A 15,345-nucleotide genomic window follows, 5' to 3' on the forward strand; every position below is an offset into this window, starting at 1 on the left:
TAGTTAACAATATTTATTTCGTTGTCTCCTTTAATTTATTTTTTAAAATCTTTTTTTTTTTGTTTTTTTTTTTTTGTTTTTTTTTGTCTGTCAGAGGGTGTTTGTTTTTGAGTGTTTGGCTGTTTTTTTTTTTGTTTTTTTTTTGGTTTTGGTTTTTTTACTATTCCACTTTTTGGGGGGAGGACAGCAGCATTGCATGTTCTGAAAATTTTGCTGGTTATAAAAGAAAAACAGAAATGGTGAATTGAACAATTTAAAAAAAAAAGGGGGGGGGGGTTAATTAAAACATTTTTAAAATGTGGCGGTTATTCCTTTAACTTTTATGGAGAAATGTTGCTTCAATTTGCAATTGCTTGTGTTTAACTCTACATTTTCTTTTCTATGAAAACAGACAAAAACAGAAAAAAGAGTACTCAACACCTTGTGCAATAAAGCTATCTTTTTATGAACTGCGATATTAGTCATTCCTTCACAACTATTTACCTTTTGAGATTGAAGCTTCTCTGTTATCCAGTGTTTTTTTAGCTTTTTTTTTTTTTTTTTTTTTTTTTTACTGTAATCAGAACATGCTGATCACAAGACCAGACTTACTTGTTGTGAAAGAGTTTTGGCTCATTTCTTTCTTTGGTACCCAATATTTTAAATATCTTTTCTATATGTCATATTCTTCCCTAAAAATGTTCAAAAAATAAAGAAAACAAACACTCACCAAAACTGGCAAGTTGGTTGCAAAAGACACCCACTACCCAGCCTAAAAAAATACCTCTAGGTGATGGTGTAACAGATCAACTTTACTTTTCAGCAATTATCTAAAAACTGCTTGGCTTAGAGTCAAAATTCCACCACCTTTGCCATAATGGCCATGTGCTCAAAATATAAAAAAAAAAATTCTTCTAAAGTTTCTCTGTCATACTTTAGCCAAAAAAACCCATACTACAGTATGTTATTCAAAAAAGCATAAAAAAGGTCATACGATAGAATGTTGTCAAAAATAGCACAAAAAAGCTGTAGTATACCATGTTGCCTGAAAGAATAAAAAGTCATACTAGCACGTCGTCCAAAATTTGACAAAAAAGTCAGACTATAATATATCCTCCAAAATCGCATAAAAAAGTTAAACTATAGCATGTCATTCAAAACAGCATAAAAAGTCATACTATATTATGTCCTCCAAAAGAGCACAAAAAAGTCTTATTTAGCACAGGTATGGGGATTACCTGATGACCCTGCCAGATGCAGGGTCATCAGCCGAGAGCCACCCTTCACAGATGTTTCTGCTCGGTGGATGCACCTGTATAGCCTCTGCACCAAACCTCCAAAGGGAATGTAAATGCCCTCCACCTGTCTGGTGAGCATGCTGCCACCAGCTCTGAGTACTTATCCTTCTTCCTCTCAAAGGCAGTCTCTATTCCGTCCTCCCATGGGATGGTCAGCATGACGATAATGAACGTCTTGGTGAGGGAAGACCAGAACACCATGTCAGGTTGTAGGGAGGCTGAGTTGATCTCCTGAGGGATCTTGAGCAACCTGTTCAGGTCAGCTGTTAAGTACCACTCGCCTCTCAGGAGACATGAGAGACCACGCCTTAGAGGTGTTGGACTGGGCTGGGTCTCCCTGCCTAACAAAGTGTATTTGCGACCAGGCTGGCCCTGTTTGCCTCCAGCCTGCATGCCTCCAAAATCTCGTCCAGTTTACATAGGACCCAGTCATGGCGCCACCTGTACTGGCCCTGTGTTAATGCTGCCTTAGAACTGGAGAGTATGTGCTACAGGCTTGGGTCCTGAGAGCAGCAGAGCTGGCAGCTCTCTTGTGTGCCATACCAGAGGTGCGTGTTCTTAGGAGGCCCTGATTAAGAAGCTGAGTCGTGCTTGGGGTACTCTCTGCATGTCAGCCCAGGTGACTGTCCTATTGATCACGGTCTCCCAGGTTGTCAATCTTGGCTTTGGACCACATCTTGGGTGAGGGCCCCAAGCTGAGACCGGTCCTGCCTGATTGCAGCCTTTCTACTACCTCTCAGTGCTTCAAACGGCCAATAGCTTGTCCGACCGTTTGCACTCCATTCCACTTACATCCTGATTTGAAATGGGACTTGGTGTTTTGAACGGTTGGATCTGGTGAGTCTCTGAGTTGGAAGACAAGTCTCACCGTTTACAGTTTGTAGCCGAAGCCGATGGATTTCATTGGAACTGTGAGCATGTTCCTGCCAAACAGAGCCATGTTTGAAAGGCACAGAGGAAAACCAAGCCATTTGCAAATGAAAATGTTCGCTTTTGCATCCATTTGTAGTACTACTGATGCTGTGATGTCACTCAGCCTCAATGGCCACATCACCCTTTGGTATAGGGTGTGCTGGTAACATCAGACCTTGAATGTCCCTGGAAGGAAGCTCTCGTAAATTTTATTCAGGCCATCCACCAGCTGGGATGTCAGGTTGGCTGAATAGCATGTCATTCAAAAAAGCATAAAAAAGTCATACCATAGCAGGTCACTCAAAACAGAATCAAAACATCATACTATAGCATGTCTTCCAAAATGTCACAACAATATTATATTATGATATGTCCTTCAAAATAGGCTAAAAAAGTCATACTATAGTTTTTCTTTCAACACAGAATAAAAAACTATACTATATACTATACTACTATAATAATACTATAGCACATCATCCAAAATAGCACAAAAAAGACAGACAATAGCATGTCATTCAAAATACAATAAAAAAGTCATACTATAGCATGTTTTCCACAATATTTTGAGAAATCATACTAATACTACATACATTTTAAACAAAATCTCTTAAAAAAATAGCACAAGTCATGCTATAGCATGTTGTCAAAATATTATTGAAAAGTCATATTATAGCATATTGTTCAAAATAGAAAAAAAGTCATACTATAACATGTCATCTAAAATAGCACAAAAATGTCATACTATCCCATGTCACCCAAAATAGCACCAAAAGTCATACTATAGCATGTTGTCCAACATTTCATAACCAAAAAAAAAATACTATAGCATGTAAAGCATGTAGGCAAAAAAAATCATACTATGGCATGTTTTCCACAATAGCACAAAAAAGTCATACTATAAGCATGTTGTCCAAAATCGCACCAAAGCTTTCTTCTATAGCATGTCATCCAAAATCCCACCAAACTGTCATATTAAAGCATGTAGTTAAATATCGCATCCCTTAGTTTACTCTGACATTTTGGAGTGATTTTGAACAGAATGCTATAGTATGTTGTGTTGGTGTGATGTTGAATGAAACACTATAGTTTGACATTTTGACGCAATTTTGAATGATGATATTAAAGCATGTCATTCAAAATCGCATCCCGTAGTATACTATGACATTTTGGAGTGATTTTGAACAGAATGCTTTAGTATGATGTCTTGGTGCGATTTTGAACTACATGCAATACTATGACATTTTGGTGCTATTTTGGATGACATGCTATAGCATGACATTTTGGTGCGATTTTGGATGAAATGCTGTAGCATGATGTTATGGTGAGAGATTCAATGACATGCCATAGTATGACGTTTTGGTGCGATTTTGGATGAAATGCTGTAGCATGATGTTATGGTGAGGGTTTGAATAACATGCCATAGTATGATGTTTTGATGTGATTTTCGACACCATGCTATACTATGACATTTTGGTGCTATTTCAAACGACATGCTATAGCATGCTGTTTTGGTGCGATTTTGAACGACATAATATAGGGTGATGTTCTGGTGCCACTTTGGAAAACATGTTTTGGTATGACATTTTGGTGCAGTTTTGAATGACATGTTATACTATGACATTTTGACACCATTTTGAATGACATGCTATAGTATGACGTTTTGGTGTGATTTTGTGTCCCATGCTATACTATGACATTTTGGTGTGATTTTGGACCTCGTGCTATAGTGTGACTTTTCGGTGCAATTTTGGACGACATGCTATTGTATGATGTTTTGGTGCAATTTTGGACAACATGCTAGAATATGATGTTTTGCTGTAATTTTGAACAACATGGTATAGAATGACTTATTGGTGCAATTTTAAATGAGATGCAATAGCATGACATTTTTGGTGTGATTTTGGACCCCATGCTATACTATAAAATTTTAGTGTGATTTTGAACGACATGCTTTAGTAGTACCTTTAGGTGCCATTTTGAATGACATGCTATAATATGATGTTTTGATGCAATTTGGATGGCATCCTATAGTATGACTTTTTGGTTCAATGATGAACGACATGTTATACAATGACATTTTGATGTGATTATGACTGACATGCTATAGTATGACATTTTGCTGTGTTTTCGAACAAGATGTTATTGTATGACATTTTCGTGTGATTTTGGATAACATGCTATAGCATGATTTTTGGGTTAAAAATTGAATGAAATACTATAGTATGACATTTTGGTGCAATTTTGAATAAAATGCTATGCCATTTTGGTTGGATTTTTGTCCCCATGCTATAGTGTAACTGTTTGTTGTGAATTTGGAACCCCTCCCTGAGCTACCACCTTATCGTAGTGGAGGGGTTTGCGTGTCCCAATGATCCAAGGAGCTCAGTTGTCGGGGGCTTTATGCCCCTGGTAGGGTCACCAATGGCAAACAGATCCTAGGGGAGGGACAAAGCGTAGCTCACCAGACCCCTAAATGGTATGGTCCAAAGTTTCCCTCGCCTGGATGCGGATCACCAGGGCCCCCCCTGGAGCCAGGCCTGGGGGCAGGGCTCGATGGCAAGCACCTGGTGGCCGGGCACAGCCCGAAGAGGCAATGTGGGACCTCCTTATCATGGGCTCAACACCTGTAGGAGGGCCAAAGGGGTTGGGTGCGATGTGAGTTGGGCGGCAGCCGAAGGCGGGGACCTAGCACTAGATAACTCTAGGGACGTGGAATGCCACCGCTCTGGTGGGGCAGGAGCCTGAGCTGTGTCACTTCGACACATAGCATGGGCTCCGGAACCAATCTTCTCGAGAGGGGTTGGACTCTCTTTCACTCTGGAGTTGCCACTGGTGAGAGGCGCCAGGCAAGGGTGGCAATACTCATTGCCCCCTAGCTCAGTGCCTGTATGTTGGAGTTTACCCCGGTGAATGAGAGGGTAGCCTCCCTCCGCCTTCGGGTGGGGGGACCGATCCTGACTTTTGTTTGTGCCTGTGGTCCAAACAGCAGCTCAGAGTATCCACCCTTTTTGGAGTCCTTAGAGCGGGTGCGGGAGAGCGATCCTTCTGGGGATTCCTTCATTCTGCTGGGGGACTTCAACACTCATGTTGGCAGGGACAGTGAGACCTGGAGGGGCGTGATCGAGAGGAATGCCCCCCTCCCCCCATCTGAACCCGAGTTGTGTTTTGTTATTGGACTTCTGTGCTTGCCACAGATTGTCCATAATGAACACCATGTTCAGGCATAAGGGTGTACATGTGTGCACTTGGCATCAGGACACCCTAGGCCACAGTTCTATGATCGACTTTGTAGTTGCTGCATGTCTTGGACACTCGGGTGAAGAGAGGGGCGGAGCTGTCAACCAATCACCACCTTGTGGTGAGTTGTCGCCGAAAGTAGGGGAGGATGCCAGTCAGACCTGGCAGACCCAAACACTTGGTGACGATCTGCTGGGAACATCTGGCAGAGTCTCCCGTCAGAAGGAGCTTCAACTCCCACCTCCGGGAGAGCTTCGACCATGTCCCGGGGGATTAGGGGAACATTGGGTCTGAGTGGGCCATCGGTGCTGTGGCCATAACGTGTTCGGTGCCTGTCGTGCAGTCAAGCTGAAGAAAGGATCCCTGAAGGCAGGATCCCTGAGTGTGCATGGGAGTTTGCCCAACGAGTCCACATGTGCTTTTTGGACCTGGAGAAGGCACTCGACCGTGTCCCTCGGGGAGTCCTGTGGGGGGTTCTCCAGGAGTATGGGGTATGGGCCCCCCTGATACAGGCTGTCCATTTCCTGTACTACTTGGCTTGGTCCACATTGCCGGCAGTAAGTCGGACTTGTTTCCAGTGAGGGTTGGACTCCGCCAGGGCTGCCCTTTGTCACTGGTTTTGTTCATAACTTTTATGGACAGAATTTCTAGCCGCAGCTAGGGTGTTGAGGGGGTCCAATTTGGTGACCTCAGGATTGGGTTGCTGCTTTTTGCAGATGATGTGGTCTTGTTGGCTTCATCAGGCTGTGACCTTCAGCTCTCACTGGATCGGTTCGCAGTTGAGTGTGAAGCGGCCGGGATGAGAATCAGCACCTCCAAATCCAATGCCATGGTTCTCAGCCGGAAAAGGGTGGAGTGCCCTCTCCAGATCGGGGAGGAGATCCTGCCCCAAGTGGAGGAGTTAAAGTATGTTGGGATCTTGTTCACGAGTGAGGGAAGGATGGAGTGGGAGATCGACAGTTGGATCGGTGCAGCGTCTGCAGTAATGCGGACTCTGTACAGATCTGTCATGGTGAAGAGGGAGCTGAGCCAAAAGGCAAAGCTCTCAATTTACAGGTTGATCTTTGTTCCTACCCTCACCCATGGTCACAAGCTTTGGGTAGTGACCGAAAGAACAAGATCACGGGTACAAGCGGCCGAAATGAGCTTCGTCCGCAGGGGGGCTGGGCTCTCCCTTAGTGATAGGGTCATCAAGGAGCTCGGAGTAGAGCCACTGCTCCTCCGCGTTGAGAAGAGCCAGATGAGGTGGCTTGGGCATCTAAATAGGATGCCTCCTGGACACTTCCCCAGTGAGGTGTTCAGGGTACGTCCCACTGGTAGGAGACCCCGGGGAGGACCCAGGACACGCTGGAGAGACTATATCTCCAAGCTGGCTTGGGATCCCCCGGGAAGGGCTGGACGAAGTGGCCGGGGAGAGGGAAGTCTGGGCTTCCCTGCTTAGGCTGCTGCCCCCGCGACCCGACCCCAGATAAGCGGTAAAAAATGGATGGATGGATAGATGGATGCTATTCTATGACATTTTGGTGCAATTTTGAATGACATGCTTTAGCATTAAGTTTTGATGCAATTTTGGATGAAATCCTATAGTATGACGTTTTGGTGTGATTTTGAGCCCCATCCTATGGTATGAATTTTTGGTGCAATCATGAACGACATGTTATACTATGACATTTTGATGCGATTTTGAATGAAATGCTATAGTATGATGTTTTGGTGGGATTTTGGGCCCCATGATGTAACATAACTTTTTGGTGCTGTTTTTATGATGTTTTCGCACAATTTTGAATGACATGCATTGGTATGAATTTTTGGTGTGATTTTGAACGACATGCTTTAGTATGCTGTTTTGGAATTATTTTGGATGACATGCTATAGTATGAATTTTTGGTGCGATTTTGGACAACACGCTAGTACCTTCAGGTGCCATTTTGGATGGCATACTATATTATGACATTTTATGTGATTTTGGAAGATATGATGTGTTATGGCAACTTTGGACAACATGCTATGCATGATGTTTTGGTGAGATTTTGGACCCCACACTATAGTGTGACTTTTTGATTGGATTTTGAACGTCATGCTATAGTATAACGTTTTCGTGTGATTTTTGACCCAATTCTTTAGTATGACATTTTGAGCAAAATATACTTTGACATGTTTGTGCGATTTTGAATGACATGCTATGGTATGACATTTTGGTGCACCTTTGGATGGCATGGTATAGCATGATGTTTTGGTGTGATCTTGGACAATATGCTATGGTATAAAGTCTTGTTTGAGATTTTGGATGATATGCTTTAGCATGATTTTGGAAGATATGCTACTGTATGAAATCTTGTTGCGATTTTGAACGACATTCTTAAGTGTGACATTTTGGTGGGATTTTAGACGACATGGTATAGTATGATGTTTTGTGGCAACTTTGGACAACATGCTATGCATAATGTTTTGGTAGGATTTTGGACACCATACTTTAGTGTGACTTTTTGATGCGATTTTGAATGCCGTGCTATAGTATGACGTTTTGGACGACGTGATATAGCATGATGTTTTGGTATTATTTTGGACAATATGCCATAGTATAAAGTCTTGGTGAGATTTTGGATGACATGCTTTAGCATGATGTTTTGGTGTAATATTGGACTACATGCTATAGTGTGACATTTTTGTAAGATTTCGAAGACATGCTATAGAAGTACCTTTTGGTGCAATATTGAATTACATGCTATAGTATGACGATTTGGTTACTATGAAATTTTGGTGTGATTCTGAACGACATTCTTCAGTGTGACGTTTTGGTGCGATTGTGGACCCAGTGCTATAGTATGACATTTTGGTGGGATTTTGAACGACATGGTATAGTTTGATGTTTTTTTGTGAATTTGGATGACATGCTATAGTACTACTTTTTGGTGCAGTTTAAAACAACATGCTTTACTATGTCGTTGTGGCGCGATTTTGGACCACATGCCATAATTTGGTGTGATTTTGACAACGACTATGACAAGCTTTAGAATGACATTTTGTTGCAACGTTTGATGACATTCTGTAGTATGAAATTTTTCTGCAAGTTTGAACCAAAATGACACAAAAATGCCGCACTACAGCATGGAGTTCAATATCACACCAAAATGTCATTGTATAGCATGTTGTCCAAAATTGCACCACATCGCCGTGCTAAACAAGTCATCCAAAATTATGCCAAAAAATCATACTATAGCAAATTCTCCAAAACAACACCAAGCTTTCATATTATAGCATGGGGTCCAAAATCTAACCAAAAGGTCATACAATAGCATTGGGTCCACAATCGCACCAAAACGTCATATTGTAGCATGTCTTAGAAAATCGCAGATGAATGTGATAGTGTACCATGTCGTTCAAAATAGCGCCACGACTTCATCCAAAATGTCATACTATAGCATGTTGTCAGATATCACACAAAAACCTCATACTAAAAAACATGCCAAAGCCAAAAAAATGACCAAAAAGGCAAAAATGTCAAAATATGACAAGTCCCAAAAACAGCTAGAAATAACTCAAAACAGCATGAAATAGCATGCTGAGACACACCATAGCATTGAATCGTACAAAAATGTCCAAAAACACTGAAATAATGTATGTTCAAAAAATGACCACAGACTCAAGGCAAAAATGGCAAAAATGTCAAAATATTACATGTCCCGAAAACAGCTAAAAACACATCAAAACAGCATAAAATAGGTTGCCGAAACATGCCATAACATTGAATCTTCCAAAAATGTCCAAAAACACCAAAATAATGCATGTCCAAAAAATGACCAAAAAGGCAAGGCTATAGTATGGCAAAAATGTCAAAATATGACATGTTCTAAAAACTGCTGAAAATACCTCAAAACAGCATAAAAAAAGAGTGCAAAGAAATGCCATAGCATAGAATCCTTCAAAAATGTCCAACAACACCAAAATAATGCATGTCCAAAAAATGACCAGAATGGCAAGGCTATAGCATGGCAAAAGTGTCAAAATATGACATGTCCTAAAAAAAAGCTTAAAACATCTTAAAACAGAATAAAATAGAGTGCAAAGACATACCATCGCATAGAATCCTTCAAATATGTCAAAAAACAACAAAATAATGCATGTCCAAAAAATGACCAGAATGAAAAGGCTATAGTATGGCAAAAATGTCAAAATATGACATGTCCTAAAAACAGCTGAAAAAACCTCGAAACAGCATAAAATAGAGTGCAAAGACATGCCATAGCAATAGAATCCTTCAAAAATGTCAGAAAACAACAAAATAATGCATGTCCAAAAAATGACCAAAAAGGCAAGGCTATAGTATGGCAAAAATGTCAAAATATGACATGTCTTAAAAACAGCTAAAAATACATCAAAACAGCCTAAAATAGAGTGCAAAGACATGCCATAGCATAGAATCCTTCAAATATGTCCAAAAACAACAAAATAATGCATGTCCCAAAAATGACCAAAAAGGCAAGGCTATAGTATGGCAAAAGTGTCAAAATATGACATATCCTAAAAACAGCTTAAAACGCCTCAAAACAGCATAAAATAGGGTGCTGAGACATGCCATAGCATAGAACCTTTCGAAAATGTCCAAAAACACCAAAATAATGCATGTCCAAAAAATGACCAGAATGGCAAGGCTATAGGATGGCAAAAATGTCAAAATATGACATGTCCTAAAAACAGCTGAAAATACCTCAAAACAGCCTAAAATAGAGTGCAAAGACATGCCACAGCATAGAATCCTTCAAATATGTCCAAAAACACCAAAATAATGCATGTCCAAAAAATGACCAAAAAGGCAAGGCTATAGTATGGCAAAAATGTCAAAATATGACATGTCCTAAAAAAAAGCTTAAAACATCTTAAAACAGAATAAAATAGAGTGCAAAGACATGCCATAGCATAGAATCCTTCAAATATGTCCAAAAACAACAAAATAATGCATGTCCAAAAAATGACCAGAATGGCAAGGCTATAGTATGGCAAAAATGTCAAAATATGACATGTCGCAAAAACAGCTGAAAATACCTCAAAACAGCATAAAATAGAGTGCAAAGACATGCCATAGCATAGAATCCTTCAAATATGTCCAAAAACAACAAAATAATGCATGTCCAAAAAATGACCAAAAAGGCAAGGCTATAGTATGGCAAAACAAGAAAATGACCAAAAATGCAAGGCTATATGTATGGTCAAAAATGTCGCAAAGACATGCCATAGCATAGAATCCTTCAAATATGTCCAAAAACAACAAAATAATGCATGTCCAAAAAATGACCAAAAAGGCAAGGCTATAGTATGGCAAAAATGTCAAAATATGACATGTCCTGAAAAACACCTGAAAATACCTCAAAACAGTACAAAATAACATGCTGAGACATGCCATAGCATAGAACCTTTCAAAAATGTCCAAAAATACCAAAATAATGCATATCCAAAAAAAGACCAAAAAGGCAAGGCTATAGTATGGCAAAAATGTCAAAATATGACATGTCCTAAAAACAGCTAAAAACACCTAAAAACAGCATAAAATAGAGTGCAAAGAAATGCCATAGCATAGAATCCTTCAAATATGTCCAAAAACAACAAAATAATGCATGTCCAAAAAATGACCAAAAAGGCAAGGCTATAGTATGGCAAAAATGTCAAAATATGACATGTCCTAAAAACTGCTGACATCTGACATTTTTAGCCAGAGACACGCCATAGCATAGAATGTTGAATGTTGCAGCCAAAAGACAGCCAACAATGATATGCTATGTTAGACTTTTTTTTATCAGATTTTTTTTAATCACATTTTATAGTATGACTTTTTTATGTTATTTTGGATGACAAGCTATGGTATAATGCTTTTATGCTATGTTCACCAACAGTCTATAATATGACATTTTGTGCTATTTTGAATGACATACTATAGTATGACTTTTTGTATTTTTTACTTGTGTTTTTGAGCCTGTTTTTTGACAATTTTATCTTGTGCCACATAACGCCAGCTTGTGCCTCCACGCCATATCCACATCTCCATGTGGACCTCCTAGTCCTGCTTTCACTGCCCCAGCTGGTCCCAAATCCTTGCCCTCCCACCAGACCTGCCTGCCCCTGCCTCCTCTTAATCTGCACATTCCCCCAGCATTCTTCCCCAATAAATCCTCTGTGTTCACAACTCATCTGTGTTCAAGCCTGCTATTGGGCTCTACAAAAAACACCAACAGATTTTGGGGAGATGCTATCATATGAATTTGTTATTCTATTTTGAATGACGTGGTCAATGTATGTCTTCTTTTGTGTTATATTAGATGACTTATTATAGTATCACTTTTTTTAATGAGATTTTCAATGACAAGCCATGATGACTTTTTTAGCAGATTTTTACATGCTATAGTTTGACTTTGTTCATACTGTTTTGGAAAACATGCCATAGCTTTCAGGTGTGAGGCAGGATGAGGACCCAAAATGTACAAAAAGAAAAGGGAACCAGAGGTACAACAGAAAGTGAGTGTTAATGCTCAAGAAAATCTATATGAAAAAACAACAGGTGACCAAAAAAGTACAAAATTAAGTACAAATAAAACATGAACAACAGCTAAACAAACAAACGAAGCTAATGAAAAGAACTCGGGTGAAACACAGGGCAAGAACACAGCAGGGAGAACAGGAAAGAAGCAGCTGAGACAACATGAACACAGTGAGGAAAACAAACACACTGACAAAGGATAAAGGGAAACAGGTATATATACAGAGAGGAACTAATCAAGACAATGACACACAGCTGGGTAGGTGGACACAGGAGCAGGACGGAAACACAGGGATTGGATAACTAAAAAAGGTGTGACTGGTAACACTAGGCTGGAGCAAATGAGACTTGTCAGACAGGGAAGGACAGACAAGACCAATAATACAGGTGAACAAATCAGGGAAACAAAGGCAGAGGGACACAGAATCAAGGAAACAGAGACAGGGAGAGACACACAGACAAACATAGAGAAAGAGAGACAGGGAGACACAGAGAGACAGAGAAAAAGCACAGGTGATACACAAAAAGTAAAAATACAAAATAAAACAGGCAACGGAACATCAGTGACTAGAAACAAGGAAAAACTAGAAAACAGAAAACCCCAAAACAAAGTCCATAGTATAACAAACAACACAAACCATTACAATAGTAGGACTTTTTTTTTCTATTTTGGAAAACATGCAATTGTATGATTTGTTTTGCTATTATGGAAGACATGCCAAAGTATGACTTGTTTATGTTCTTTTGGATGACATGCAATATTAAGACTTTTTCATGCTATCTTGAAACACATGCTATAGTATGACTTTTTTATTAGATTTTGGAGGACATGCTATAGTATGTCCTTTTTGTGCTTTTTTTGACGACATGCTAGAGTATGATTTTCTTCTGCTATTCCGTACGACATGCTTCAGTATAACTTTTTTATGAGAATTAGAACGGCATGCTATTGTATGAAGTTTTCATATTTTGGACAATATGCTAAAGTCTGTATATAGTATGATTTTTTTATGAGATTTTTTAAGCACATGCTGTAGTATGACTTCCATATGAGATTTTGAACAACATGCTGTAACACTTTGTCTGAAGCCCATTTATATTTTTCATTATAATGCATTACGAACATACCTATAATACATTATAATGCCTCTACAGTGCTGTATAATCATAGTTATAAGCACTCATTGTTATTTATAATGATTTCTAAAAATAATCATAACTCATTATGAAACCAATGTCTATAATTCTATTTATAACAACAAGGGAGATAGAGAGAGACAGGGGGCAAGCGGGCAGCAGAATGAATGAAGAGAGTGAATGGCAGTTATGTCAATTAGCCACTTACTTAGAGGAACAAAACAGTGCTTTCTGATTGTGTCACAATGGTAAAACGCTTAAGTACAAAAAAATCCTGTATGAAGCTGCCTTAAAGCCAGATTTAGAGTTGTGAGCTGGGGTCAAAGTCATCACCCAGATACCCTATGTCATCTCACGTTGTAAATAATTTTCAGAATAAAACATTGATTTTTTTTTTAAATTTGGAGACAATCCAAAAAAAACAATGTGTAACATGTTGAATATGGCCTACATCCAAGAGTTAAATAATATTGCACATCTGAGTAATTGCATAGAGTACTGTTGTGGTTGTGGTTGAAATAGAAATATTGCATGAAATATTACAGTGAATACAGTGATATAAAGAATTATTGCACCTTAAAAATCATATTTCACATTTAAAATAATAACAATTAAATTAGGGAATGGAATTGTACTTGTAGGTGAACGTATGAAGCCCAAGTACCAGTCTATTGACTCAGGCTGTCAGACAGTCTGGGGGAGGTGTGGTTAAGTTTGATGGCCACAGGCAGGAATGACTTCCTGCTTTGTAGAGCATCTATGAGGAATCAGTCTGTCGCTGAATTAGCTCCTGAGTCCGACCAACACATAACTGATTGGGAGTTTGACATGTCCAAGATGATGCGAATCTTTGACAGCATCCTCCTCTCTGACATGGCCACCAGAAAGTCCAGCTCCACCCCCGCGATGTTACTGGCCTTGCGGATCAGTTTGTTGAGTCTGTTGGTTGGCAAGGTAGCAGACAACCTTCAGCCTGCTTCCCCAGCACACAACAGCAAACAGGAGAGCGCTGACCACCACAGACTCACAGACCATTTGCAACAAGTCCAGCAGATGTTGAAGGACCTCAGCCTTTTTAAAATAGAGCCCTTCCTGTAGAGGGTTTTTGTGTTCTTTGTCGAGTCCAATTCATTGTCTATGACTACTCCCAGGTACCTGTAATCCTCCACAATGCCCACACTGACCCCCTGGATGGAAACAGGGGTCAGTGGTGCTTTCACCCTCCTTAGATCCACAACCAGTGGATCTAAATTGTGCTGTAAATGGTTCTGCTAACACCACATGACAAAGTTGCCCACCACAGCCCCACAGTCATCCTCATCACCTTTGCTAATGCATCCCACTATCGCAGAGTCATCATAAAACTTCCGAAGATGGCAGGACTGCAATAATTGAAGTCCATGGTGTAGAGGGTAAAAAGGAAGGGGGGGAGGACCGTCCCCTGTGGGGCCCCGGTTTTGCTGACCACTCTGTCCGACACAAAGTGTTGCAAGCCCACATATTGTGGTCTGCCAGTCAGGTAGTCTATATAAACGACATGCTATAGTATGTCTGTTCATGAGATTTTGCTATTTTGGATGACGAATTATAATTTAAATTTTTTATGCTATTTTAAATGATATGCTATAGTATGACTTTTTTATGCTATTTTCGACAACATGCCAACGTATGACATTTTTACCATAGTATAGTTTTGTCATTATTTTTTTTCACAACACACTATACTGTGACTTTGTTTTATATTTTCATCTGCACACTATACTAATACTTTTTTATCATTCTTTTGATGACATATTTTTCTTTGACTTTCGATGATAAATTTGAAATTTGACCGAATACTACATGTTGACTTTTTTTTTTTTTTTTTTTTACATTTTTAGGACATACTATGCCATGCAGACTCCAACACCAAAGTCACCAGTCTGCTTAGTGACACTGCCAACTATGAGAAGCACTGAGGTGAGATGCCCTCCGTAGCTATAAGATGGAAAAATATAATCTGGAAAAGGACAATGTTATTGATAAACCAGTGTATTATCAACTGTACCCTAGGAAAGCCATCGTATGCATCTAGGGACTCCCGAACATACAAAAGAAAGGAGCACCACTCAGACCCATCAGCAGCAGCTTTAACTTCATTACCTACAACATCTCCATACACTTAGCATTTATCCTTTCTCCTCAGTCAGTAACAGTCATCACCTCATCAAAAACGCACAGGAGTTTCCCATCAAGATTGGAGAATTAACACTG

The sequence above is a fragment of the Plectropomus leopardus genome, chromosome 5 (assembly GCF_008729295.1).
Source record: "Plectropomus leopardus isolate mb chromosome 5, YSFRI_Pleo_2.0, whole genome shotgun sequence".
In the NCBI taxonomy this organism is placed as follows: Eukaryota; Metazoa; Chordata; class Actinopteri; order Perciformes; family Serranidae; genus Plectropomus; species Plectropomus leopardus.